This window comes from Eubalaena glacialis, chromosome 4 (assembly GCF_028564815.1).
Source record: "Eubalaena glacialis isolate mEubGla1 chromosome 4, mEubGla1.1.hap2.+ XY, whole genome shotgun sequence".
Lineage (NCBI taxonomy): Eukaryota > Metazoa > Chordata > Mammalia > Artiodactyla > Balaenidae > Eubalaena > Eubalaena glacialis.
The window spans coordinates 13,419,669-13,443,838 of NC_083719.1; the positions used below are offsets into that span (position 1 = coordinate 13,419,669).

The 24,170-nt window shown below is 39.0% G+C and overlaps 1 protein-coding gene and 1 non-coding gene across 2 annotated transcripts in view; one reads left to right on the forward strand and one right to left on the reverse strand.

The window, feature by feature from the left end:
* The window catches only part of FBXL7 (F-box and leucine rich repeat protein 7), a 416,917-nt gene that overhangs the window by 207,374 nt on the left and 185,373 nt on the right, over positions 1-24,170 (forward strand). The window lies entirely within an intron of this gene.
* Positions 11,458-11,559, reverse strand: LOC133091571 (U6 spliceosomal RNA). Its single transcript, XR_009700915.1, has one exon. It is a non-coding gene; the product is annotated as a U6 spliceosomal RNA (small nuclear RNA).

The following is a 24,170-nucleotide window of genomic DNA, read 5'->3' on the forward strand; positions in this document are numbered from 1 at the left end:
TATTTTAAAAAATTAATTTATTTTTTAAATTGAAGTATATTTGATATACAATGTTGTGTTAGTTTCATCTTCATCATCATGCTTCAGTTCTTTCACTGGTGTACTAATTAATTAATGTAAAAATATTTTTCAAATATGATAAATAGTATAATGCAATAAAAGAGGAAAATGCAAAAACTAATGCATAAGGAAGAAAATAAGAAATCCATGGGTTGTAAGACACTCCTGGTGAAATGGACAATGATGAAGATACTCTTGGTCTTTAGAATATTTATTGGTTCACCATGTATTTACTGAGCATTTCTGTGTATCGGACATTGTGCTGACAATGAATGGAACGTGGTTTTTGCTTTAAAGACTCACAGGTTGGGAGGAAGTTAGTTAAGTAGATGAAGAATCACTGCATTGTGAAAATACAACCTTAGAGAAAGGAGGGCTGTGCCGTGGAGCACAGAGGCAGTTGTTCTTGAGAAGTAAAGAAAGTCAGGTCTTTGGTTTGCAAAGACCAGGTCCACTCAAATGAGCTCAAATAAAAATGGGTCATTGAAAGACATGAGGGATTTTCAGAGAAACAAAATGCAGAGGGTGTCTGGTCTCAAGAGTAGCCACTCCACATCTGGCTCTCTCCATCTCTAAGTGGTCTCATTCTGCTTCTTTCTACATGTACTTTCTCCAATACCAAGTCACTGGTATTTTATAGAACAACATACTTTTTTCAGTAGGGTCTTCTTCTTTTTCTTCTTTTGTTTTAAATAAAGTTGCCTGCGGTCATCTTCAAGGTTGCATTTTATGCTTAACAAATTGGAAATTATTGACATTTCCAATTCAGTCTTCTCTGTAGATCAAAATATTTATAAACAAGAAAATACTCTTTACAGTTTCTTAGGTACCTGCTAAGTTTGGAGCAAATTCTGCTAAATAGAGTTTATTCTTAATTCTAATGTTTAGTATTTAAATATATAACTATTTCAGCCTGAATGTTTTCACATTTTATTTACAATGTTAATATTTTCATAGACTATTTTTTATTAAAATTTTTTAATTGCAGTATAGTTGACATACAATACTATATTAGTTTCAGGTGTCCATCATAGTGGTTTGACATTTACATATGTTATGATCACCACAGTAAGTCCAGTAACCATCTGTCACCATACAAAGTTATTACAATATTATTGACTATATTCCCTATGCTGAAGTTATATCTCCAAGATTTACGTATTTTAAAACTGGAAGTTTCTACCTCTTAATTCCCTTCACCTATTTCACCCAACCCCCTCCCCCTCCCCCTTCCCCTCACCCTACAGTGTTGAATTTTTAAATTGAGTTTACAGGGGTCATTCACAGTAATGCCAGACGTTTCACCTTTAACAGAATGAATTTCCAAAAATTTACTTTTGATTCTATGAACTGGATGAAGAAAACAAAGTTATTATTGGAATTAACTTTATTTTGCATTTGAAGTATCAAATGATATTGACAAAATTTGCATTATTTAACTTTTGAGAAGTTCTTTCTCTGCTCATGGATCCAACATATGGACAGTTATTGCTTCACTTTTTGTATATGCATGAAACAACTTGGAACTGAAAATAAGCAAAAGTAATTCAACAAAGCGTTGAATGGTCTAAATGAAAAGTCAGGGTTCGTGGACTAATGTGATACACCTTGCACAGCCACACATGTTAACTTGTCAGTTTTAGGCACAGTCTTCCTAAAATAACTTGTAACTTTTGATAGCAGTTATAATGCTTCTTCAATAGATCGTGTGTCTTATGGATTTCATAAGGTCAAAAAAGTTTTGGTAGAGTGCTGAGGCCAGAAACTAGATGATAAAAATAGGTGCTGATTTTGAAGGATGTGACCCATTTGATTCAAAAGTGGAGTGTTGGAATTTTATTTTTAATAATATAATATTTTATTTCTTTTTTAAAAAATTTATTTCTTTTATTTATTTATTTTTGGCTGTGTTGGGTCTTCACTGCTGCATGTGGGCTTTTCTCTAGTTGCAGCGAGCAGGGGGCTACTCTTCGTTGTGGTACGCGGGCTTCTCTTTGCGGTGGCTTCTCTTTGTTGTGGAGCATGGGCGCTCTAGAGCGCAGGCTCAGTAGTTGTGGCGCACGGGCTTAGTTGCTCCGCGGCATGTGGGATCTTCCTGGACCAGGGATCGAACCTGTGTCCCCTGCGTTGGCAGGCAGATTCTTAACCCCTGTGCCACCAGGGAAGTCCCAATAATATAATTTTTTAAATAATATAATTTAATGTGCATTTCAGTCTCCTGAGTGTCAGTGACCTCACTGTAACTCAAAAAGTATATAGCATTCATAGAGTAAAGATACACAGTAACAAATATATTTGCCCCGAGAACACAAGGATACAACCAGCTAATACTGAGCAGAGCAGATAAACAAGGTCACACTCAGGCCGTGGCAGGTCCTAAGTGTCAGCCCTGAGGAGTAGGCTGGCATCTCAGCGCAACTTGACTCCTCTGTGTTCTTTGTTCTTCAGGGGCCTGCGTTCCTGCTCTCTTTCTGCCACTCCTGCTGGTTCAGGGTGGGGTGGCACAATGTGCTGGGGGTCCACTGAGAAGGGTCAACCTAGAGGAGGAAGATGAGGGAGATAGCAGCTCTTTCTGGAAGGGTGAAGAGTTTGCCCTTCAGGTCATCCGATTTAAATCTCGCTTGTGCTGCTGATGAACTTGGTGACTTAGGGAAGTCCTTCAGTCTCTCGGGATTTCAGTTCCCTTATTTATAAAATGAGGAATTGGCATGATGACCTCTCTAACTTTGATATGCAAAGACTCCAAGTTCTGGGACTTCTCCGGTGGTCCAGGGGTTAAGACTCCACCTTTCAAAGCAGGGGTCGCGGGTTGGATCCCTGGTTGGGGAACTAAGATCCCACGTGCCTTGGGGTATGGCCCAAAAATTAAAAATAAATAAATAAATAAAAATAAATTGCACATCTCTTTAAAAAGAAAAACAACAAAGACTCCAAGTTCTGTAATTCAATGGCAGAGCTCTTTTTTTCCTTCCTTCCTTCCTTCTTTTCTCTCTCTCCTTCCTCCCTTCCTTCTTCCTTCCTTCCTTCCTTCCTTTCTCTCTCTCTCTTTCTTTCTTTCTTTCTTTCTCTCTTTCTCTGTGTGTTAGTTACAGAAACTATAAAACAGTAACATATTTATTTTGACCTTTGAATGTAAGACAATTCTTTGAGGTAAAAAAGTTTTCTTCTGAGATTATTCAGGTAGAATCTTTGCATTCAACATAGGGATTCTGAAAGACAATTACAGAAAACAGCTATAATGCAGAACTCCTTGTGGTGATGTCAAATCCAAGAATTAGATTCAAATCCTCTGACAGTTTTCCACCTCCATCAGTCATGTCCAAGTCAAGACATACAGCATTTCTTCTGTTTCATCCCTTAGTTGGAGTTAAATTCTGCTGGAGACTACACTGCATGTTTTTATTTATTTTTTAACTCCAGAATGCTCTTCGTCATCTGACAGTGCACCATATTAAACTACTTAAAATGCTTTGTGAATGAAATCACATGTCTGAAATGTGGTGTCCGTTACCAGAGCTCTTGAAGGGCAGGCTTGGGTTTAGTCCGTCTCCTTTGTCTTACCTAGTTTCTCAACCCCGGACATTCTTTTTCTCTCTCTTAAGGCAGATTTCCATGCATAGACAGTTCATTCAGATTGGTAGGGTGGATTGGATAAAAAACAAATGATGTGGGCAATTTTTACCTGGTTTAAATGGGTTAAAAAGAATCATGGCAATCAGAGCTTCAGGGCTGCCCTACCTCTGATTTTGCATTTTCTTTTTTTAAAAAAAATTATTTATTTATTTAATTTTTATTTATTTATTTATTTGGCTGCCTTCTCTGTGATTGAAGGAGAAGTGCATTGAATTTTCATAAACACGTAATTATCTAACTCCTTCCCAACTTAACATGTTTTGACGTGAAATCCTTAAATACGTATTAACAATCTCAGCGTTAGAGGCTAAGTACTGTAATGTACACATTTAAGCTCATGTACACAAGCATGTGAACTCACGAGGGCAGGAATGCCTGTTTGTTTACTGTTATCTACCCTTTGTCGTCAACAGAGCTTGATGCATGAGGTTGCCAAATAGATTAAATTAACGAATGTGAGGGTAACCCATGTCCGCTGTAAGGTGAACACCATGCCTGTTTTGTACAGCTCTGTAGCTTCAGCCCCTAGAACGGTGTCTGCGTCTCATTTGTCAAGTGAATGAATGGACTTAGGGATTTGGTCCTTGCCATTCAAGTCTCGTTTGGGAGGCAGCTTGGCAAAATATTAAAGAGCAGTACTAATTAGGTACCAAAATGGTAAATAATCACCGGACACTCATATTTTAATTGTCCAAATGGTAACATAAAAATTGTTCTAGATATTCAAAGTCGGAAAATAATATATAACATGCATTACCCCCAAGAGACTTTGACATTGTTGGATTATTTTTATTTCTTTATGTATTGAATAAATCTTTGAGTGCCTCTGTGTTCCAGGCAGTATATCCGGTGCTGATGAGTCAATAGTGTACAAAAGAGATGTAGGTCTTGCCCAAACTGAACTCATAATCTAATGGGGAAAACAGTCAAAAAAAGTAATAAATAAAATGTTAATTTTCGAAGGGAAAAATGGGACGTTGCGATAGAGAATAACAGAGAATAGCTACTCCAGAAAGGATAAACTATAAGAATGGAACCTATAAGCTGAACTTAAAGGGTGAGAAGGAGTCAGTTCTGTGAAAAGCATCCCAGGCAGAAGTATGTGTGCAAAGGCCCTGAGGCAGCATGGAATTCAGTCACCAAGAGAGTTGTTCTCTATGGGAATAAAGAAAGAGGCAGGTACTGAAGGATTTTGAACAGGAGGACATGGTAAACGAATGTACCACGATGAACATGATACAATGACATTTTAAGACATTCACCCTTGCTCAAAAGTGGAGAATGGATTCTGGTGCAGAAGAGTGGAAGTGGGTGTTTAATAGTTCATCAAAGGAATGATGGTGAACTTGATTAAGGTATGTTGACTAAACAATATACGTACAACCTAAGAGTTGAGAGTTATGTTTTATTTGGTGGGAATTTTTAGGACTTCAAGCCAGGGAGGCAGCATCTCAGGTAACCCTGGGAGAACTGCTCCGAGGAGGCAAGGGGGAGAGCCAGGATATATAGTTTTGCAACAAAGGGCAGTTAGTCTGAACATCAAAAGATTATTGTTAATTAAGGAAAACTAGGTATCTCAGGTTAAGGAACTTGACGCTTTTCTATGTGTGGGAAGATGCAAGAGTCTGGGCTCCCTGAAATTGTTCCTTTGACGTGCACCTTAGCTCTCTGGGGCCAGTGTTCTGTTTTCACATCCTGAGTTTCCTCAGGGCTCACCGTGGGGAGTGGCTGCAGTGTGATGGCTGCTAGATGGCAGGTGTCCTTTTCCTTCCTGAGTCCCCTCAGAGCTCACCAGCTCACTGTTGGCAGTGGCTGCAGTCACTGGTGACTGTGACATCTTTTGTTTACTGATATGGCAGGCAGTAATCCATTCATCAGGCAGCAGCAGTGATGAACACGAGGTATGGAAAGGTTTGAGGTAGAATTAAAGAATTTACTGTTGGAAAAAAGTAGAAGAGGGTTAAGGGAGAAGTAAGGAAGGAGGAATTCTCCTGGGCTCCTGGGTGAATTCATGGGAGATAGTAGTGCCCTTTACTGAGGTGGAAAATACTGGTGCAAGGAGACAGATCTGGGGTGGGGAAGCATGGATTCAGTGGTGGACAAGTTAAGCTGGAGATGTCTGCCAGATGAACTCAGAGATGTCAGGGCAGAGCATGGAACTAGATTGTGAATGCGGATCTCAGAGGAGGCCTCTGAGCTGATGATATAGACGTGGGAATCTCCAACATGTTGAGGGCACAGCGATGGAGGACCAGCAGGGCATATTAAAATTCAAACCTTCAGTTTACAGAACATCTACCTGGGGCAGTGAACCCAGGAAAGCGCTTTTCTCATGCCCCATTATTTTACCCAGTCTTTCACTCTTCACCTGGACTTATACTTTCTCTACTTGCCCTAGGACCCCTGTCCACATGCATTCACTCTTCCTGACCTTGACTCAATTCTTTAGTTATCTCTCTCACCTGCCCTAGTTTATCCTGTCATCTCCCACCTTTCTGCTCCAGCCCACCCTCCTTTCAGTCTCCTAACCTGGTCGCTCTCATCAGCTGCTTTTCAACCTTTAGACTCTCACTGTCTGCTACATACCATATTCTAAGTCCTGCAAATCTTTGAAGGTGTGGCTTCCTTTCCAATATTATTATATATCTATCAGTACATCAGTAAAAATGAGTCTGCATTCCTACAAGAAGGAGGAGGAAGAAGAAAGGAATGGGGGGGGGATTATTGGTTATAGGGCATTTGTAGATCAGGTTCCAATTTGCATATGAATCAGGCAATAGAATTTGTTTTCATGAGACATCTCCCTCAAATTTTCAAGTAATGTCATGAGATAGTAACATTTTTTTTTACTAGGAAGTTAAGATGCTAGATGATCAGGTTTCCTATTAATACCGAGCAGGACCCTGTGGGGCTCCTGGGCACAAAAACCTTTGTGTCCCCCATTTCTTGATTATAAGAAATAGGCCTTAATTCAGCCTCCATGACCTTCCCTGAGTTCCTATGGGCAGGTTCAAACAGTTGCTAATTAGGGAATGGAGAGGATGAAGGAGACAAGGGAGGAACAGTCAAAAGAAACAATAGTACAGCCTTGGGGCAGGGTCCTGGTTCCCCAACAAGGGATATACATATCTTTGAGCTGTTTTGCAGATACTGAAACCCCTGCCAGGTGGGAGAAGTTAAAAAGGTATGGTGCCCACAAGCAGGTACACCCCAGAGGGGTTGGAACCAGAAGGTTGATGATGCCGACTCCCACTTACTTCCCCACCAACCAATCAGAAGATTGCCCATGAGCTGACCATGCCCTCTTTGAACCATTACTATAAAACTCCTCACTACCCCCTCCAAGTTGGGACACACAGTCTTGAGGGCATTCGCCCGCTGTGGCCCCCTTTGCTTGGCAAAACAATAAAGCTATTCTTTTCTCCTTCACCGAAAACTCTGTCTCCAAGAATTAATTTGGTGTTGAGGTACAGAGACCGGATTCGGCTTCACTATTACCATTTGAATTCCCTCTCAACACCATGAATATCCATAGTAGTACAGTATTTGATATATTTTTAAGTTCTTAATAGTTACCGATTAAATGAAATTTGTTCTGTAAATATATCCAAAGGTTTTGAGAAGTATCACTCTGCGATACCTTATGCCACCACTCACTTTAACTGTTTACACCCTCAATCCTATATCTCTGTTGCCCATTTATCTGCATCCCCCCCTTTACTGGGCCTTGACGTCAGAGGTTCCAAGATTGTAACTTTTCCCCCAAATTACCATGCCAATCTGATGAGCAATTGTTTTAAATAGAAGTATAATTGACCGACAACACTATGTTAGTTCCAGGTGCACAACATAGTGATTCAATACTTCTATACATTGCAAAATGATCACTGTGATAAGTCCAGTTACCATGTGTCACTACACAAAGTTGACGAGCAGTTTTTTAAAGAACTCACTTTATAGTAATAATTTGCATCTCCTGTAGGCACGTTGAATTATTGATTACAGATCTTCTGGTGTTCATTCCTGAAAGTAAAATCAGCTAATCATCTTATTCAAATATTTTCCATACTCTCAGATCCGGAAAAGACCAGTGTATGCAAATTGTACAAGTATTTTCAATATTCTTTACTACATGTAAAATTTCAGAGTGAAATCCACTTTAAGGTATCCGTTTAGCATGGGGACAGGGATTTCATCTGTTCACATTTTGCTAGATTAAAAAAAAGTAATACCACGATAGTCTTTCTAGACTACCTGGATGACAACGTTTCTCTGTGCACATATCTCATTATAAGTAACTTTCATTTTTAGTAAAGAAACTATATAGTTTGAAAAAAATCTAAAGAATAAAAATCTAATGTTTTTAAACTGTATGTACTCAGGATGAACACACTACGTGCTTGTTGGTGACACTTACTCTGTGCAGGGATGTTGTCATTTGGCTCTATTTCTGTACAAAGGGATCCAAGGCAAAAGAAGGTTGACCAGCTCTTTGCATTTGCCAGGTTGAAGCCAGGAGCTTCATGAGGAGTAGGAAGACTTTTTGTGATTCCCCAAACACTTTGGAGTCAGAAGAGGCACAGATCCCCAGAAGGCTGCCGTGTGACAACGGAGTTCCAAGAATGTTGTCACAAAGAAGGACTAAGCAATTGTAAGAAGGAAGGGTTGACCTGTGACTTTCTAGAACCTTCAACATTAAAACCTACTGGTTGGATCTGTTAGGAAATTTTTCCCAGGAATATAATGCAGTAAGAGTCAGAAGGTTAGACAGAAGCCAGTTACAGAAATGGGTTTTATTGTTTGTTTGCTAGATCTGTCTATAAACCATATAAAGTGTGTTTGTGGGAGGGGTGTAGAATATGTCAACCTATCCACCATCCAGTGCTGTGATCATGCAACCTTTCTTAGCCCAAATATTTTTCCTGACCACTCCCACCATTGGATATTGACTTCTTCTCATACTATTTTCACCTCAGTGTGTTGCCTTCCTTAAAGGGCTATACTACTTTTAAAGGGCTATACTACTTTTCCTGCCAGTACAGAATTTCCAAAGGAGAAGCCAGGGGTCTGTCTTGCTCTTGTGTTGGAATATTTACTGTTCAATCACCTTCAACAAATAATAGTTGAGCACCTACTTTGAAAGTTCTACAGAGGACAAAAGTGTAAATTACAGACCACAGGGATGTTTTTCCATCTGAGCTGGATGAGTCAGGCCAGTTCCTATGCCCAAAATCACTTCAGGGTTTCCTGAAGCACCTACATGCCCTTCCGTCTTCATGGGAGAGCTTGCTTTAGCCACTGTGGGATTGTGTAAGTAGCCAGGAGTAGTGTCAGGAAATTCTTCTCTGTGTGTCTCCAACCTTCCCTCTCTCCACCCTGTGTCTTTCCTCTTCTTTCAGCTCTCTCCCTTTACCTTTATTTCCTGTCCCACCTCTGTATCAACACCTCCTCTCTTTTTGTTTTTCTGCTTTATCTTGCTGTCTTCCTAAACTGGCCAACAACTATTTTTATTTGTATTTCTCTGCCAAGCTTTGGATATGTATTTCCCAAAAGACCTAAAATGCTTTTCTCCTTGCAGTTTCTCTCTCCATTCTAAATCTCTTCATGCCCAGGGGCTGGGTTGGTGTCTGATTAGGAATGATACCTGTCTGCCCTGGTTTCGAATCAGAAGAACATCAGTTTGACATCTGAAGACAGATCACAGAGCTCTCCATCCTTTCCCAGTGTCGTCTGCTCACTGAGGTGCTTATACAAATAGCCCCATCTCTAGAGATGGGGGAAGAGTTCAGCCTGTCACCTGGTTCCCATTTCTCAGCTAATGGGACAGAGGCACAAACCTGTAAAACAAGTAGGTTTGTTTCCAAATGAAAACCAGATGTGCTGAATCCCACTGGCGTACTGGGGCCACTCTCTGTCACGTGTCTTAGCAGGTGCGGAAGGGTGCCCTTACCTAATTTTCACTACTAATCAACCCCAGCATTCCTTTACCTGAAAAATTAGCAATCCAAATAAACTTTCAGTTACTGTAGCTGGAAATTACAACCGCTGTCATGCAAGGAGCTGAACTGGAGTGCCACATTTAGCTTCTGATGCCAAATATCACATTGCCTGACATCTCGATGCTGAAGAGTTCTCTTTGCCAGTTAATTTTTGCCTTAGGGAATGAACAATCAGTTATCAGATCCCCTGAACACTTGTATAAATCTCTGAGACAATATCTTCAGAAGGAAACAGTCCTTTTTTTTCCTCTTTCGCTTCAAGAAACTTGTGCCAATAATCAAATGTGCTTTTATTCTCAGTTCTATTCACATGAATCCTCCAACTTATATCTTTTTCTTTTGGGTTTTCTTTGTTTTCAGACCAGAAGAGCACTTTAAGTAAAATTTGTGGAATTTAAAAATGCCCAAGGCTTAATAACACACTATTGGAATATTTGAATATAGCTGAATTTACAGCAATAAAATTATGTGTTGGAGGGTTGTTGGCAAGGGATAAAGGTTGGAGTTGTCCCAGGAAACATTTTCTCACATAGTTGGTCATTGACTCAAATGGCAAGTGTTCTGGAATCATACTCACATGACATTGGTGGGTCTCTGGAACTAAGAAGTTGGTTCCTTCTTATTGAAAGATCAAGAATGTGTTGTAAATGCAGCACCTGCTGTCTGTAAGATGCCAGGGCCAAGACTGGAGAAGTCCCTGGAGACACATAAGACCTGGGTCCTGCCCACAAGGAACTTACAGTCTAGTTGGGAAGTTAAGACATTACATTGTGGTCCCAAAGACATCATTAAAGATGCAAACATTCTCACGTCTACCTTCAAAATATACAGTCAGGGCATTTCTTATCATGTCCATTGCTGCCACCCTGCTCTAAGCCACCATCATCTCTCATCCCGATTATTGCTGTAATCTCCCAAGTGGTATCTCTGTGCTTCCACTGTGGCCCTGTTTAGCCTACACTCAATGAAACAATCAAGGTGATCCAGTTAAAGAGTGAGTTGGATCATGTCAGTCCTCTGTCGAAAGCCCTTCGAAGCTCCTGGACCCACTCAGTAGAGCCAGTGTTCTTGCAGTATAGACAAGGGTCTACACACAGTCCAGCCACCCACACCTTCTTTGACTCTCTGCTCTCTTTTACCAGTTTTCCTCTTGCACATTCTGCTCCATCCATGCTCTCACCCCCTTGCTTTTCCTGGAGTACACCAGGAATGTTGCGACCTCAGGGCCTTTGCACTTGCTGACCCCTCTGCCAGGAATCCTCTATCCCCTGATGACTACTCACCCCTCACATACTCAGGTGTTCACGCACAGCGAGGACTTTTTAGACCCCGTTATCTTAAATTGGGCTCTCGTATGCACTCATGTGCGCACGTGCCCGCACGCGTGCACACACACATGCTTTTTTTTTTTAATTGGAGTAGAGTTGCTTTACACTGCTGTGTCAGTTTCTGCTGTACAGCAAAGTGAATCAACCGTTCGTATACATATATTCCCTCTTTTTTTGGATTTCCTTCCCATTTAGGTCACCACGGAGCACCAAGTAGAGTTCCCTGTGCTATACAGTAGGTTCTCATTAGTTATCTATTTTATACATAGTAGTGTACATATGTCAATCCCAATCTCCCAGTTCATCCCACCCACCCCCCCTTTCCCCCTGGGTATCCATACGTTTCTTCCCTACGTCTGTGTCTCTGTTTCTGCTTTGCAAATAAGATCACCTATATTGTTTTTCTAGATTCCACGTATATGGGTTAATATACTATAAAAAATATGGAACGCTTCCTGAATTTGCGCGTCATCCTTGCGCAGAGGCCATGCTAATCTTCTGTGTTCCCATTTTAGTATATGTGCTGCTGGAGTGAGCACCGCACACACACTCTTGCTTGCTTTAATTTTTTTCCATATAGATATCACCATATGAAACCCTAATAGTTTGTGTGTTATCTATCTTTTCCCCAGTAGGAGCTAAGCTAGTTTTGTTTTTTTTTCAGTTTTGTTTGCCATATCTTTAGCACCTAGAATGGTGCCTGACACACAGTAGGTGGCCAATAAATATTTACTGAATGATTATTTTTATTTTGAGCATGAGGTGTTGTATTAGTTTCTTTGGGCTGCTGTAACAAAGTATCACGAACTAGGTTGCTTAAAGCACAGAAATTTATTGTCTCACAGCTCTGGAGGATAGACGTCTGAAATCAAGGTGTCTGCAGAGCCATGCTTCCTCTAAAAGCTGTAGAGGAGAATCTTGACTTGCCTCTTCCAGCTTCTGGCAGCCTCAGGTGTCAACTTCAGCTGCAGCACTTCAATCCCTGCCCCCGTTGTCACATGACATTCTCTCCTCATTTGGGATGGGGTGGAAGGAAAGCTATTCCCTTTTATGTCATCTCACCTCCCTTTTTCCTCTAAAATTTGACCGGACTAATATCCCATCAATACAGCTCTGGTCCAGCATCCACTCAGACCAGAAGCCTTCAGCATCTGTAAGTTGTCTAAACTCTCTAGTCTAGAATTTGAGGTTTTCCACATTCTGTTTGCCATCCTCCATCACATAACCTGTGACCTATCTAACTTGTAGGATTTGCTCCTCCCCATAGGTACCCTTTGCTGCATCCCCACACATGTCTCTTCTTATGCTTTTCTTTCAACCCTTCTCTAGTGAAACCATTACATAAAGACTTTCCTGCCATCTTCCTTCCTAAGTTCAACTTCTCCATCTTCAAAGCATGCATGCAAGATTACCCCTACCTTTTTGATGGCATTCATTATTTCCTATCCTGTCTTTTAGGTATATGTGAATGAAGGTTTTGTCTCCTCTAAATTAGGATGATAAACATACCAGTAGCATGATTTTTTGGTTGATAAAACTTGTCAGAAGATGGTGCATTTAAATTTTAATAAAGCTTTTGTTGTTCTGAATCAAAGAATGTGAGGTTTCAGATGTAAGAACATGTCTTTCCTCTGTTGTTTTCTGAGATAGCAATACCCAGTGATGAAATGAGGTCACGATTCAGAGGGAAGGGTTTGAGAAAGAAGAATTAAGAAATGTGGAGGAAGTTGGGTGGATGTTAAAACGTCTGTGTTAGGGACTTCCCTGGCGGTGCAGTGGTTGAGACTTTGCCTTCCAATGCAGAGGGTGCGGGTTTGATCCCTGGTGGGGGAGCTAGGATCCCACATGCCTCGCAACCAAAAACGTAAAACAGAAGCCATATTGTAACAAATTCAATAAAAGACTAAAAATGGTCCACATCAAAATATCTTTTAAAAAAGTCTATATTATATTACATGTAGCCACCTTTGGGTCTCTTTTCAAGCACCTACACTCTCTTCGGAAAATAAATTATTTTACGTATTGTGGTATGCCAAATAATATCCTCTGAAAGATGGCCCCATCATAATTCCTGGAACCTATGATATGCTAAGTTACGCAGCAAAAGGGACTTTGCGGGTATGATTAAGTTCAGGATCTTAAGATGGGGAGATTATTCTGAATTAGTCTGGCTGGATCCAGTGTAATAACAAGGGTCCTTGTAAGACAGAAGCAAGACAGTCAGTCTCTAAGAAGAAGATGTAATGACAAAAGCAGAGAAGAAAAGAAGGCTTCATGACAACAGAAGCAGAGAGAGATTGAAATGCTGGCTTTGAAGGTGGAGGATGGGGCCATAAGCCAAAGAATGCAGGTGGCCTCTAGACGCTAGGAATTGAATTCTCCCCTAGAACTTCCAGACAGAATACAGACCTGCTGACACCTTGATTTTAGGACTTCTGACCTCCAGAATTATAAGATAATAAATTTGTGTTGTTTTGAGTGACTTAGTTTTGCAGTAATTTATTACAGTGGCAATAGAAAACTAACACATATTTTAAGGCTCTGACAATTAAAAGCAGAGACCAGGGTTTGGCAATCTTTGCTGTAAAGGACCAGATAGTAAATATTTTAGGCTTGTGGGCCATCTGGTCTCTGTTACAATTACTCAGCTCTGCCATGTAGCATGAAAGCAGCCAGAGACAAGATGTAAATAAATGGCTGTGGCTGTGTTCCAATAAAACTTTATTTACAAAAATAGGCAATAGACTGGATTTCACCCATGGGCTGTAGCTTGCTGATACATGGTATAAACCAATGCCTCATCATTGTTTATTGTTTTAATTTATACTTCAGCCTATTCTGGAATCTTATTCCTGTTTATATATGCCACACGACCCACTGAACAGAACATTCAACAATGGTCTGAAATTGGTTCTCCAACCAGAAACATTAAGATTTTTAAGTGAAGATGAAGCTTATTATTAACATTCTACAGTCATCTTTAATTCCTCAGTACTTGCATATTGCAAGAATTGTATCCTAGAGGTGTAAATAGCAGTGCTAAATGACTCTGGCTTGATTTGCTCAAGTGAGAAGACCATACTGTATTTTCACAAAGCCTCCAGAATTTCTAATGCTAAGAATATGCACATCCCATGAAAATGTATTTCATCAAGCACTGTCTACAGAGGATTAAACTAAACTGTAAAACCATGTTTTTTGTGTACAGACTTCAGGATTGCTAATGCTCTTTTGTTTATAATTTCTCCCTGGGACATCTCTCTTGAGGCAAATGTTCCCTCAGCAGAGGAGGTACTGTACAGACAGTGTGATTTTTAGCCAAAAAAATTGCTGCACGCGGGGATTCTTATTAGACTTGTGTTGTACTTCTCTTTGCTTTGTGAACCTGACCCCAAACATCTGTATAAATGTGGCAAGTTAAAACAGCTTGCTTATACCTGGCTTGCCAAATACAGTTCTGTTTTCATCATGTTTATATCAGGATTACATGACATTGGCCCACCTCCCGTGCCTGCTGGCTTCCTTCTCCTTTCTTCCTTGTTCATCATGCTGACCTCCAACCTTAACGGCTCAAACCCAATCCTACCCCCTCCATGGTCAGGCCTGCATCATCTCTACTTCCTCCGCAACTTCTCCTAACATTCTTCTGGTCTATGTGTGGATTAGTTAATTCATGTCGCATGAAGCTTTACTGTTTGCATGATTTTTGCATGCACCCTACTAAATTATAGATGCTCATATTCAGAAACTAGCTTATAATTATTTATAGTTCATAATACTTCGTATAATATTAAATAAATATTATCTGGCTTATTGATTGCTGGATTTTTTACTTAATTTGACTCTTTGGGTTTTTAAAAAATATTTTTTAGAATACTTTTAGGTTCACAACAAAATTGAAAGGAAAGTACAGATAATTCCCATACACCTCCTACCCCTACACATGCATAGCCTCCTCTATTATCAACACCACTCACCAAAATGGTACCTTTTTTTACCAAGGATGAATCTACATTGACACATCATAATCCCCCAAGGTCCATAGTTCACTTTAGGGCTCACTCTGGGTATGTGCATTCTGTGGGTGTGGACAAATGTATAATGACATATATCCATCATCATAATATCATACAGAGTATTTTCATTGCCCTAAAAATTCTTTGTGCTCTGCCTATTCATTTCCACCCATGCACTAACACACATACACTCCTGGAAGCCACTGTTTTTTTTTTTTTTTTTATTGTCTCTATAGTTCTGCTTTTCTAGAATGTCATATAGTTAGAATCATAACAGATAACTTGTTAGATTGACTTCTTTCACTTAGTAATATGCATTTAAGATTCCTTCATGTCTTTTCATGGCTTGATAGCTCATTTCTTTTTAGCATGGAATAATATTCCATTGTCTGGGTATACCACAGTTTATTTATCCATTCACCTATTGAAGGACATCTTGGTTGCTTCCAAGTTTTGGCAGTTATAGATAAAGCTGCTATAAACATCCGTGTGGACATAAGTTTTCAGCTCCTTTGGGGAAATAACCAAGGAGCACAATTACTGGATCATATGATAAAAGTAGGTTTAGTTTTTGTGGAAACTGCCAAATTGTTTTCCAAAGTGGCTGTACCATTTTGCATTCCACCAGCAGTGTATGAGAGTTCCTGTTGCTCCTCATCCTTGTCAGCATTTGGTGTTGTCAGTTTACTGGATTTTAGCCATCCTAATTGGCATGTAGTGCTATCTCGTTTTAATATGCGTTTCCCTGATGACATATAATGGGGAGCATCTTTTCATAAACTTTTTAACCATCTGTATATCTTTTTGGTGAGGTGTCTGTTAAGGTCTTTGGTCTATTTTTAATTGGGTTGTTTATTTTCTTATTACTGAGTTTTAAGTGTTCTTTGTCTATTTTGGATAACAGCCCTTTGTCAGATGTGCCTTTTGCAAATATTTTCTCTAAGTCAGTGGCTTGTCTTCTCATTTTCTTGATGTCTTTTTCAGAGCAGAAGTTTAAAATTTTAACAACGTCCAGCTTATCAATTATTTCTTTCTTGGACTGTGTCTTTGCTGTTGTACTTAAAGTCACTGTCATATATAACAGCGGTCCCCAACCTTTTTGGCACCAGGGACCGGTTTCGTGGAAGACAGTTTTTCCACGAACATGGGGCGGGGGTGATGGTTCAGGTGGTAATGCGAGTGATGGGGAGTGGCAGATGAAGCTTTGCTCACCTGCCGCTCACCTCCTGCTGTGCAGCCAGTTCCTAAAACGGGGTTGGGGACCCCTGATATACAAGGTCATCTAGGTTTTCTCCAGTGTTGCCATCTAGGAGTTTTATAGTTTTGTGTTTACATTTAGGTCTGTGATCCATTTAGAGTTAATTTTTGTGAGGCATGTAAGGTCTGTGTCTAGATTCATTTCTTTTTTTGCATGTAGATGTCCAGTTGTTCCTGCACCTTCTGTTGAGGAGACTTATCTTTGCTCCATTGTAGTGCCTTTTCTCCTTTGTCAAAGATCAGTTGACTCTATTTATGGGGGCCTATTCCTGGGCTCTCTATTCTGTTCCATTGATCTATTTGTCTATTCTTTCAATAATACCACACTGTCTTGATTACTGTAGCTTTATGTTAAGTCTTGAAGTTAGGTAGCATCATTGTTCCAACTTTGTTCTTCTTCAATATTGTGTTGGCTGGTCTGTATCTTTTGCCTTTCATATAAACTCTAGAATCAGTTTGTTGATAATCATACAATAGCTTGTTGGATTTTTTTATCAGGATTGCATTGAATCTGCAGATCAATTTGGGAAGAACTGACATCTCAGCAATATTGTATTTCTCTATCTGTGAATACAGAATATCTTTCCATTTATTTAGTTCTCCTTTAATTTTGTTGATCAGAGTTTTGTAGTTTTCCTCACACAGATCTTGTACATTTTGTAGACTTAGGCTTAAGTATTTCATTTTTGGGGGGTGCTAATGTAAATAACATTGCATTATTAATTTTAAATTCCCTTTGAACATTGTTGGTGTATAAGAAAGCAGTTGACTTTGTTATATTATACCTTGTATCCTTCAACCTTGCTATAATTACTTATTAATTCCAGGAGTTTTTTGCTTATTTTTTTAAATTTTCTACATAGAGGATCATGTCATCTGCAAAGACAGTTTTAAACCTTCCTTCCCAATCTGTATACCTTTTATTTCTTTTTCTTGCATTATTGCATTAGCAAGTACTTCCACTGTGATGTTGAAAAGGACTGGTGAGAAAGGACATCCCTGCTTTGTACTTGATCTTAATGGGAAAGCTTTGAGTTTCTCACCATTAAGTACGATGATAGCTATAGGCTTCCTGTAGATAGTCTTTATCAAGTTGAGAAAACTCCCCTCTATTCTTAATTTACTGAGAGTTTTTATTATGAATGGGTGTTGGATTTTGTCAGATCCTTTTTCTGCATCTATTGTTGTGATTTTTTTTTTCTTTTTTAGTCTGTGATAGATTACATTAATTGATTTTCAAATGCTGAACCAGCCTTGCATACCTGGGATAAATCCCACCTTGTCATGGTGTATACTTCTTTTTAATACATTTTTGGATTTGATTTGCTAATATTTTGTTGAGGATTTTTGCATCAATGTTCATGAGAGATATTGGTCTGTAGTTTCCTTTTCTACTAATATCTTTGTTTAGTTTGGGTATTGGGATAATACTGGCTTCACAGAAAGTATTCCCTTTGTTTCTATCCTTTGATAGAGATTGTAGAATTGATGTAATTTCTTCTTTAAATATTTGGTAGAATTCATCAGTGAACCCATATGGGCCCAATCCTTTCTGCTTTGGAAGGTTATTAATTATTGATTCAATTTCTTTCATATTGGGTTGTCCAAAAAGTTCGTTCGGGTTTTTCCTTAACATCTTATGGTATAGGCCTATTCAGATTATTTATTTCTTCTTGTTTGAGTTTTGGCAGATTGTGTCTTTGAAGAAATTGGTCCATTTCTTCTACTTTATCAAATTGTGGGCATAGAGTTGTTCATAGTATTCTTTTATTATTCTTTTAATTTTCAATAAGATCTGTAGTGAGGTCCCCTCTTTCATTTCCAATGTTACTAATTTATGTCCTCCCTCTCTCTCTCTTTTTTTTTTTTTGTTACCTTGGCTAGAGACTTATTTTTTTATTTTATTTATTTATTTATTTATTGGCTGCGTTGGGTCTTCGTTGCTCTGTGTGGGCTTTCTCTAGTTGCGGCACACGGGGGCGGCTTCTCATTGTGGTGGCTTCTCTTGTTGTGGAGCATGGGCTCTAGGCATGTGGGCTTCAGTAGTTGTGGCACACAGGCTCAGTAGTTGCGGCTCATGAGCTCTAGAGCACAGGCTCAGTAGTTGTGGTGCACAGGCTTAGTTGTTCCGCAGCACATGGGATCTTCCCAGACCAGGGCTCAAACCCGTGTCCTCTGCATTGGCAGGCAGATTCTTAACCACTGAGCCACCAGGGAAGTCCCAAGGCTTATTGATTTTATTGATCTTTTTGAAGAACCAGTTTTCAGCTTCATTGATTTTCTCTATTGATTTCCTCTTTTTCATTCATTGATTTCTACCCTAATTCTTAATATTTCTTCTGCTTACTTTGGATTTACTTTGCTTTTCTTTTTCTAGTTTCCTAAGGTGGAAACTTAAATTGTTGATTTTAGATCTTTATTCTTTTCTAATCTATGCATTCAATACCATAAGTTTCCCTCTAAACACTGTTTTTGCTGCATTCCACAGATTTGATAAGTTGTGTTTTCATTTTCAGGTAGTTCAAAATATTTTTAAACTCACCTTGAGATTTCTTCCTTGACCCATGTATTTTTCAGAAGTTTGCTGTTTAATCTCCATGTATTTTGTGGTTTTCCCGTTAACTTTCTGTTTTTGAATCCTAGTTTAATCCCATGTGGTCTGAGAGCAGGCATTGTATAATTTCTATTCTTTTACATTTGTTAGGGTGTGTTTTATGGCCCAGAATGTGGTCTACCATGGTGAATGTTTCATGTGAGCTTGAGAAAAATGTGTATTCTGCTATTGTTGAATGAAGTAGCCTGTAGATGTTAATTATATCTAGTTGAATGATGGTGTTATCGAGTTCAGCTATGTCTTTACTGATTTTCTGCCTGCTACATTTGCTCATTTCTGAGAAAGGGGTTTTCTTTGGATTGTATTGAGAAATATGCTACTGATTTACAACAGAATTTTTATTTTTATTTTACCTTTTCAGTTACAGCTAGTGTTCACTTAATATTTTAGAGAAAGCAGTCTACTCTGATTTCCAGATTTGCTTAGTGGCTGTCATTTATGTTAAAAATCATATTGGATGATAACATTTAATTAATATCTTGGAAGCAAAGAATAATGAGGATATAGTCTTGAACATTTTTGATTTGCGCATGACTTTACCTAAACTATTCCAGAAAATTAAGAATTTTTATTATCTTCAAAAACTTACAGAGAAAAAAGTCCAGAGTCTCCTGACATGGACTGATTTTAGTTTAAATAATCTGCCATGTAAGGCCCTATACATTGGCCAGGCCTCAGTGAATATGCCACTTGGTATGGAGAGCTGTGTTTGGCAGTGCATTTCTATTTTCTTTCCAGTTTCCAGCAACACCTGGTCTTTCTATTCTGCTGTCTCATAGGGATGATGACCATGTTGTTGGTCTAGTTTCCTAGTGTATACTTTAAGCCACCTAGCAGATATAAAAAGTAGAATTCTACTGAGATTCCATTACAAACTGTTCTGAGGATGTTCATTTAAAATGCATAAGTGCTGAGCACCGAAACCATCCTTTTTAAAAAAAAATTCTCTCATTACCTACTCCACTGAAAAAAGTTATCATGATTTGTTAGTGAAGTAGACATCCTGATGCCCAGAGGTATTGCAGACCAATGGTCAGGACATAATAAGAAACTACACTAAAAGTGCTTGCTTGCCATCTTCCATATTGTACTATTTGAATGAGTGAGAAAAGGTGAGTGAAAAGTTGACTGCAAATAATTACATAAAAATAGATACAAGGCATTGCTCCACAATATCACTTCTGATATACACCCGTCCAGGATATGTAACCTTAATCTAAGTGTGAGAAAACAGACATTTCCAAATGGAGGAATGTTATGCAAAATAATTGATCTGGGCTCTAAAAAATGCCAACGTCATGTAAGTCAAAAGAGTCTGGGGGCTATACTACAAAGCTACAGTAATCAAGACAGTATGATACTGGCACAAAAACAGAAATATAGATCAATGGAACAGGATAGAAAGCCTAGAGATAAACCCACGCACATATGGTCACCTTATCGTTGATAAAGGAGGCAAGAGTATACAATGGAGAAAAGACAGCCTCTTCAATAAGTGGTGCTGGGAAAACTGGACAGCTACATGTAAAAGAATGAAATTAGAACACTCCCTAATACCATACACAAAAATAAACTCAAACTGGGTTAAAGACCTAAATGTAAGGCCAGACACTATAAAACTCTTAGAGGAAAACATAGGCAGAACACTCTGTGACATAAATCACAGCAAGATCCTTTTTGACCCACCTCCTAGAGAAACGGAAATAAAAACAAAAATAAACAAATGGGACCTAAGGAAACTTAAAAGCTTTTGCACAGCAAAGGAGACCATAAACAAGACGAAAAGACAACCCTCAGAATGGGAGAAATTATTGGCAAACGAAGCAACTGACAAAGGATTCATCTCCAAAATTTACAAGCAGCTCATGCAGCTCAATATCAAAAAAACAAACAACCCAATGCAAAAATGGGCAGAAGACCTAAATAGACATTTCTCCAAAGAAGATACACAGATTGCCAACAAACGCATGAAAGGATGCTCAACATCACTAATCATTAGAGAAATGCAAATCAAAACTACAGTGGGGCTTCCCTGGTGGCGCAGTGGTTAAGAGTCTGCCTGCTGATGCAGGGGACACAGGTTCGAGCCCTGGTCCGGGAGGATCCCACATGCCGTGGAGCAACTGAGCCCGTGCACCACAGCTACTGAGCCTGCGCTCTGGAGCCCGCGAGCCACAACTGCTGCAGCCCGCGCACCTAGAGCCTGTGCTCCGCAGTGGGGGAGGCCATGCAATGAGAAGCCTGTGTGCCACAGCAAAAAGTGGCCCCCACTCGCTGCAACTGGAGAGGGCCTGTGTGCAGCAACAAAGACCCAATGCAGCCAAAAATAAATAAAATTAAATTAAAAAAAAATAAACCTACAATGAGGTATCACCTCACACCAGTCAGAATGGCTATCATCAAAAAATCTACAAACAATACGTGCTGGAGAGGGTGTGGAGAAAAGGGAACCCTCATGCACTGTTGGTGGGAATGTAAATTGATACAGCCACTATGGAGAACAGTATGGAGGTTCCTTAAAAAACTAAAAATAGAACTACCGTACGATCCAGCAATCCCACTACCGGGCATATACCCTAAGAGAACCATAATTCAAAAAGAGTCATGTACCACAATGTTCATTGCAACTCTATGTACAATAGCCAGGACATGGAAGCAACCTAAGTGTCCATCAACAGATGAATGGATAAAGAAGATGTGGCACATATATACAATGGAATATTACTCAGCCATAAAAAGAAATGAAATTGAGTTATTTGTAGTGAGGTAGATGGACCTAGCGTCTGTCATACAGAGTGAAGTAAGTCAGAAAAAGAAAAACAAATACCGTATGCTAACACGTATATATGCAATCTAAAAAAAAAAAAAAAGGTTCTGAAGAACATAGCGGCAGGACAGGAATAAAGATGCACACATAGAGAATGGACTTGAGGACACGGGGAGGGGGAAGGGTAAGCTACGACGAAGTGAGAGAGTGGCATGGACATATATACACTACCAAATGTAAAACAGATAGCTAGTGGGAAGCAGCCGCATTGGCACAGGGAGATCAGCTCGGTGCTTTGTGACCACCTAGAGGGGTGGGATAGGGAGGGTGGGAGGGAGACGCAAGAGGGAGGGGAAATGGGGATATATGTATACGTATAGCTGATTCACTTTGTTATACAGCAGAAACTAACCTAACAATGTAAAGAAATTATACTCCAATAAAGATGGTAAAAAAAAAAAAAAGAGTCTGGGGGAATGTTCTAGATTAAAGGATCCTTGATCAGATCCTAGATTCAAATATAAAATAAAATAAAATAAAATTTCCCAGCTTTACAGGACATTATTGAGCCAATGGAGAAAATTTAAAAGCAGAGTTTCTATTGATAAGGGTATTTGAATCATTGTTAAATTTTCTGTGTATGATGATTGTATTGATGTGATGTGGGATATTTCATAAGAGGGTATATGCTGAAGTATTTTTGAGATTTAGAGTCACAAGATTTGCAACTAACTCTCAAGTAATTCTGAAAAAGAGAGTGTTTATATGTGTGTACACCTATACATACATACACACATATGTACACATATACTTGTGTATTATTCATATATGTAAATGTAGAAGAGAGAGAGAGAATGTGTAAATATTAACAATTGGTAAATCTTGGCATATAGGTGTTTGTTGTACTATTCTTCCAAGTTTTTCCATAAGTTTGACATTTTTCAAAATAAAAATTTGGGGATAAGTAGACAACAAATCCCAAAGGGTCTTTTCCCCAGGCTTTTGTTTGTTCGTTAGTTAAGGTTCAGATAAACGAAAGTGGAAAATCGTCAAGCTACCCAAATAAATAATCTGTTCTTATCTTTTACAATATTTGGATATTTTAGTACTTATAGACAAGGCCAGTTGAAGACTAACTAAATAAATATCTTTATATATTTGACCCTTTAAGGGATGACTTTAAATAAACAAACAAATAAAATAACAGCCAAGCATCCAGGCATTGTGATAATCACAAGTTTTTGATTTGGCAATGTTTCCCAGTTTGAGAGTTATTACTTTCAGCTGTAATAATAACGGGCTTTTCCTCTAAGGGAAAAATATGTGATGTTTAAAGTAAATATCATCAGTACAGTTTTGCACTGTTGAGAAAACATAAATGACCTTTTTTTCTTTAAATATTCAGATCACCCAAAAGTCTCATGAATGTGTATTGGGGGAGACAGAATTTCAACTGACTAAGAGGTGATAAAAAGACTGGTTACAAGAGGGCTTCACCATCATTTTAAACAGCTCCAAAGCCCTTTTGTTTGTGGCCTTCGCACAAGGAGAAGCTCAGAGTTTTGTCCAAGCAAGTTGGCTTTATGTTCCTACTGAAATCTGCATTTTGACTGTTGAACACAATTCAGGATGGAACTGTAAGCTCAGAGGATGCCATTACTTACTTCCTAGGAATTGATTCAAACCAGTGTTGTTTTGAACAGTGTGGTATCCTAAAAGGGTTTACACATATCTCCAGGGAACAGCCAAAGACTTGAAGACATCTTTTCGGTGAGATTTCTCATCCTCACTTTTTGTCTTATGAGAAAATAGTAACAAGTTTCGTCTTTGTTCCCTCAATCTGACATGATAAATCTTTCAGCAAGAAGATGTTTTTCTTTAACTGAAAAAATATCCAGAACTATGGTGAATATCATTATTTGAGTAGCCATGATTTTTCTGACATCATACTAGTTGAATTACCTACAGTTATGTGATACCAACACCACAAGAGCCCTGTAGGACAGGTACTGCTATTTTACAGAGAAGGAAAATTTTACGGCTAAGTTAGTAGGTAGTGATTGGTCTGGTAATAATCTTGCTATTACCACTACAATATACTGCTTCCTGCTAATGGAGGATATTTATTTTCTTTTATTCCATTATCCACTTAGAAATTGTGACAGCATACAGAAACACAATCAAATGAATGGAAACAAGTCCTTTTAAGGTGGCAATTTTATTTCTTTTCTCCACCAGCTGGTCAGTTAGGTCTTTTATGAGCGTGTTTATCTTTCTAAAGTCTTAACACGGATAGACATTTATTTGTCGATTAAAATCTGTAGCACGAACTAAAGGAAATAACAGACATTCTGCAAGAATGATTAATGTCAAGGTAGCTTGCCTTGATTGAGGCCAGAGATCATGGGAGAATTCAGCTGAGTTCTCCAGAATCCTCCTTGGAAAAGAGAGAGAACAGTAGTGAGAGAATCGGAAGTAATAGGCTTAGCAACTGAT